Source organism: Gobio gobio (genome assembly GCF_949357685.1).
Source record: "Gobio gobio genome assembly, chromosome: 2".
Lineage (NCBI taxonomy): Eukaryota > Metazoa > Chordata > Actinopteri > Cypriniformes > Gobionidae > Gobio > Gobio gobio.
This window is the reverse complement of record NC_137098.1, coordinates 75422195-75428219: the sequence shown is the minus strand read 5'-3', so window position 1 is coordinate 75428219 and position 6025 is coordinate 75422195. Positions and strand designations below refer to the sequence as shown.

General features: G+C 38.6%; 1 long non-coding RNA gene across 1 annotated transcript; it reads left to right on the top strand.

The window, feature by feature from the left end:
- Positions 1-1390: 1390 nt before the first annotated feature.
- LOC307143208 lies at positions 1391-4681 on the top strand. Its single transcript, XR_013818576.1, has 7 exons — positions 1391-1954; positions 2535-2608; positions 2807-2854; positions 2938-3020; positions 3171-3376; positions 3545-3704; positions 3801-4681. It is a non-coding gene; the product is annotated as an uncharacterized lncRNA (long non-coding RNA).
- Positions 4682-6025: the final 1344 nt, after the last annotated feature.

Genomic DNA, 6025 nt, shown 5'->3' with positions numbered 1-6025 from the left:
AGGAACGAAAATTAAAAATTGATACAGCGGAAATGAATGACATTTTGACAGGAATGAAAACGAAAACAAAATCTATTTTAATCGTTCTGAACAGAAATGTTTATTTGAAATGACCATTAACCAGTTATTAACGTTATTTTATTGTTCTCTTTAATATTTTAATTTGGCAGTGACCAATCATGAATTGAGTAGTACGGCATGTGACGTTGACGGATCAAGCTTGAGTGAAAAACGGATCACCGGATCATCTATGAATGTAATTGCACTACCGGCAGCTAAAACATAATTTGTTGCAAAGAAAACCAAAACCAAAGATGATCAGATATAATTTAATATATATATATATATATATATTTTCAGCATCATAAAATGGAATAATTCACTAATCTCATCATTGACCAAAAGTGGTTATTTTTTGTTGACAGTAGTGATGTCCAGTTCGTGAACGAATCGTTCTTTTGAACCGGTTCTTTTTAGTGACCAAATCAGTCACACTCTAACACACACTGATACAGCGGTTCTCTAACACACACTGATACAGCGGTTCTCTAACACACACTGATACAGCGGTTCTCTAACACACTGATACAGCGGTTCTCTAACAAACACTGATACAGCGGTTCTCTAACACACTGATACAGCGGTTCTCTAACACACTGATCCCAGATAGCAAAAAATATCGGCACGGCTTCTTTTTGCCGCCGGCCCTAAGCTGTCGGCTATAGGTGCGTCCCGCTGGCGGTGATGAAACGTTTGCCGCCGAATACGTCACTCCCATTTCTTGCGAGATGCCGCGGCCGACTAGCCGGCGGGCCGCCGGCTTCATTTTCTCTGGCGGTTGCCTCCGCCTAATGGACCGCGGCCGGCTGGCGGCAAGCCGCTGTGAAATACAAGGATTTCTACTCTCAAATTCGACCAGCCACGTTGGCTATGTTTGGCTTGTTGGGAAATAGAGTGGAACTGACAGCATTTTAACTAGTTCTCACATTTGAAGCGATTATAAAATCATAATAGCCTATATGTGAATTATATCAAATATTCGTTTTTTTGCTCCAAAGCCATTAGGGTTTATAACAGATTCTTGACTCTTGATTCCATGATAAGGTTAGGTTTAGGAAATTACATTTAAATTTTCACTTGATTATTTGCATGTCGAGTGTGTTTAAACAGTGTTGGTCAATTTGACCCATAATGGATGTAATACTTTTTTTTTTTTAGCATAATAGGAGGGTTAAGAAAGTTTGAAAGTTCATTTTAGGATATTGAACACTTTTATTTTTGTATTGCCCTTTTTTCTATTTCTTTTTGGACTGACTTTAAAATAGACATGACAAAAAATTAGAACTAACTTCATGACATTTTACTTTGTTTTCAAAACCCATATTTTTCTGAAAAACAAAAATATATTATTAATTATTTAGGAAAAATTCTACATTCATAAGACAAGAATAACTCAAAAGAAGCCCTCTAATATTACCTTTTATAAAGCTGATTTTTACAACTTTGAAACCCTCTCAAACATGAGGTCGCAAAACAAAAAGCTTACAAAAACAGAAACCTGAAAGCTTTTCAATTTCATGTGACTGCCTTAATATTATAAAGTATTTTCTATCTCAGAATTCTTATTTTTATTATTTATTTTATATACATTGTTACATTTGTTGTTATTCTTTGTTCTACATATTCGGAACTGTACCACAATGCTTTATTATTTTTATTTTTCTCTCATTGTACTTTTTGTATTGTACTTGTCTATACATGTACTAATTTAAATAAAAAAAAAACAAAAAAAAAACAGAGAAGTACCTCCACCGGCCGAGAGGGGCAGTATACCTAAAAAAGGCGGAAGACAAACCGGTAAAACATACAGATTTACCAACAGCGGCCGCTCATCACATGGTTTTAGTATTTGAAGAGAGGAGATCAGAAAATATCCTCGACTACGAGCGTTTAAGTAAGTACATGTTTCCTTTTTGTGTCACACAATATTATGTTCATTTTTGATGTATATACCGGTAGGTTGTTTTAATTAGTTTTAATTAGTTTTAATTAGTGCACAATGCACAGTGTTAGCTAACACGTGCTGTTTCGCCTTTTTTACACACTGAGTTCAAGCATGTTCTACATGTTAAAATGTATCTAGCTACTGTAGGTAAGTTAGCCAAAGCTTTACATCTAGAAAGACTTAAGTTTAACTTTTGGTGTTTTCTAACAAAACAGAATGATGTATATAGGTTATTTAAATTATTTTGTTAGTCCGAACAAGCATGCTGCTAGGTCAGTTTTAGCAAGTGTTAGCTAACATGTGCTGTGTTGCTACTGTTCTTCTAGCATTTAAGGTCATTTATGAGTTATTTCTCTGAACTGCTGTACTTTTTATGTTTGAGGACAATGCAGTTTACTTGAATCACTACACTGAATGAATACATTTTACTGTTCCACATTTGGCTGACCAGTTTTTCCCCCCACAGCATAGCTACTGTATATTCTGTATATAACGTTAACAATGCGGTTTTGTTCACATTTTCTTGCAGATACCTTGACCAGAGCACAATCGGTTATCTTCATCCAAGAGACCTACTATTGGACAATCGTTTCGGCTTTCAAGGTAAATAAATTGTTAGTCACAATGTCTAGTTACTGGGCTATAAGGAGAAGAATATTGAAAGGAGTTGAGATGGACAAACAGGAAATTGCAGATGTTGGAAACTTTAACAGTATGGAAAATTGTGCCTGTAGTTGTTGTTTTATATATATATATATATATATATATATATTAATTAAAATAAAATATTTTTTTATGTAGATTTCCAGAATGAGAACCAAGCCCTGAGGGAAAGCAATGCACAAGCAGGTGAGAACATGCACTCTTTCTTAAATTTTACTTTTTTGACTGTGATGTAGGTCCAAAATTACCAAATGCCTTTCATATTGTAGCTTCGGATGGCAGCGGCTCACTTCAAGAGCAGGTGAAGCAAGTGAAACAATGTTGATGACGTTTGCTCGTACTGGGCAATCAGGTACAACTTGCAAACAACACCTGTGGTTGTTGGTTTAATTCCCACTGGGGCCACCTGTACATGTAGTAGACCTAGTTGTAAATGTCACAGTTTAGTAGTTGAGGGACCAGGACTGACTGCTTTATTCTTTTATTCTGTGAACCCCTGTAGGTGCAGATCAGACCCTAATGCTGCGACGTCTTGGAGAGTTTGGCGATGTTGTGCGTAGCATGGACAACAAAATGGACACTATGCTGCAACATTTCAGTGCCAATGTGTCTTTTGGAGAGTTCTCCCTGCCAGGGGGTCTGTTACTCCCCCTCGACAACCCATTTGGCGTTGCTTGACAACAGTTTGAGGCAGGATAAAGAGCTCCAGTAAGTGTGCTGATTTTGTTTATAATGCTGTAGGGTAATCTAAAAAGTAAAATTTAAGATTCTACACTGCATATTCTACAGTCTGAATCCACAGCCTGTCACATTTTTATATTTATGTATGAGAAGCTTCAGAGATATGTGATTTGTAACACTTTTTTGTATTTTCAGCTTCGGTTTTTGGCAATCAAATGTGGGAGGGACCTAAAGACAACCGTGTGGCGAATACTTCAGAGTATCTTCTCTAATCACCTTTCCATTAATACAACCTGGACGGGTGTAGGGGATAAAGCATGTTTTAGAGACATGTTCCTGAAGACCATTGTTCAAAGTAATATATATAAATATATAAATTTGTTATATATTTAAGTAGATGTGTGTGGCCTTATGACATTCACATGGAATGACAGATCTGTATTTTCTACAGGAGCCATCCGGAAGAACCCGGCAACCCAGGATGCCACTGATGAGGCGGTCCAGGTTAGCGTTATGCGTTACCTGAAAGGAGCATCTGATCGTGAAGGCGGAAAAAGACGCCGCACAGCTGAGAGGGACCCACAGCCGACCTCTTACACCTAGGCTGACTACTGACACCTGGAACCCTTTCTTTATCCTGCAGTCAGTAACATCAAGACCCCTAAAGAAGCCAGAAGTTTCAGGCTACACTCACCCAATCCACACTGTTCACTGTGGAAATTACTTTTTTTTATTCCCTGTGACCCTGCCTTGAAGGCAGCTCCTTGGATAGATATGGGATGGCGAGGTTGTTTGTCCTTTATATAGGCGCACAAGAAATCACTGAAGATAAGCCAATTTGCGCTGCCTCATTCTGGAGGTCGGGGAAAACCAGAGAACCCATAGTCAGGCTTGTTATAATGGTCTGTTCTACTACTGTTTTATTCTTCTCCAGAGCTTTACTCTAAATTATTACCATTTATCCTATTGTTAGAAATGGCTTGTTAAATGTGATGTTATACCTCGATTTATTTGGTATCCTGCACATTCTTTGGTACCAAATATCCTCATTATTTGATATAATGTTTAATGGTAATTCTTTTCATCCCAGAGCTGACCTCTTTGTTATTAACAAATATTGTAAGTGTTATAATTTGCTTGTAAGGCTGTTTTTTTTTTTTAACCAAAATTTAATTGGAAACATGCAGGTTCTTTAGTAAAAATGTTTTTTGTTATTTATAGGCCTATTTAAGCTTATTTATTGTCTGTTATTTGTATTTCATTTATATTATCTTGTATCATTGACAGTTACTGTACTTTGAAATGTGGAATAAAAATGCCAAATGGGAATTTATCTGGTTTGTTCAATTATTATCCATCATAAACTGCATGTTACAAATATATGAATAATAAATAAATAAATATTATTTATTACACAATAAGCGGAGGCAGATCGCTCGGAAAAAGCGTTTGCCTTCGCCGGGCCGCCTTCTGCTATAAAGGCGGCGGAACGGCGGTTTGCCTGCGGGCCGGCGGCGGAACGAAGGCGGTAGGAAGCCGGCTGCCGCTTTTAAAAAGCGGCTGCCGCCGGCGGTGCGCCGTCAAACGTGTTTGCGATTACGCAATTCTGACGCTTCTACAGCCGCCGGATCACCGCCGGTGGTCCGCCGACTCATTGCTATCTGGGATACAGCGGTTCTCTAACACACACTGATACAGCGGTTCTCTAACAAACACTGATACATTGGTTCTCTAACACACACTAATACAGCGGTTCCCTAACACACACTAATACAGCAGTTCTCTAACACACACTGATACAGCGGTTCTCTAACACACACTGATACAGCGGTTCTTTAACACACACTGATACAGCGGTTCTCTAACACACACACTGATACAGTGGTTCTCTAACACACACTGATACAGCGGTTCTCTAACACACACTGATACAGCGGTTCTCTAACAAACACTGATACAGTGCTTCTCTAACACACACTGATACATTGGTTCTCTAACACACACTAATACAGCGGTTCCCTAACACACACTAATACAGCAGTTCTCTAACACACACTGATACAGCGGTTCTCTAACACACACTGATACAGCGGTTCTCTAACAAACACTGATACAGCGGTTCTTTAACACACACTGATACAGCGGTTCTTTAACACACACTGATACAGCAGTTCTCTAACACACACTGATACAGCGGTTCTCTAACACAGTGATACAGCGGTTCTCTAACACACACTGATGAAGCGATTCTCTAACACACACTGATGAAGCGATTCTCTAACACACACTGATACAGTGGTTCTCTAACGCACACTGATGAAGCGATTCTCTAACACACACTGATACAGTGGTTCTCTAACACACACTGATGAAGCGATTCTCTAACACACACTGATACAGTGGTTTTCTAACACACACTGATGAAGCGATTCTCTAACACACACTGATGAAGCGATTCTCTAACACACACTGATACAGTGGTTCTCTAACACACACTGATGAAGCGATTCTCTAACACACACTGATGAAGCGGTTCTCTAACACACACTGATACGGCGGTTCTCTAACACACACTGATACAGTGGTTCTCTAACACACACTGATGAAGCGATTCTCTAACACACACTGATGAAGCGATTCTCTAACACACACTGATACAGTGGTTCTCTAACACAC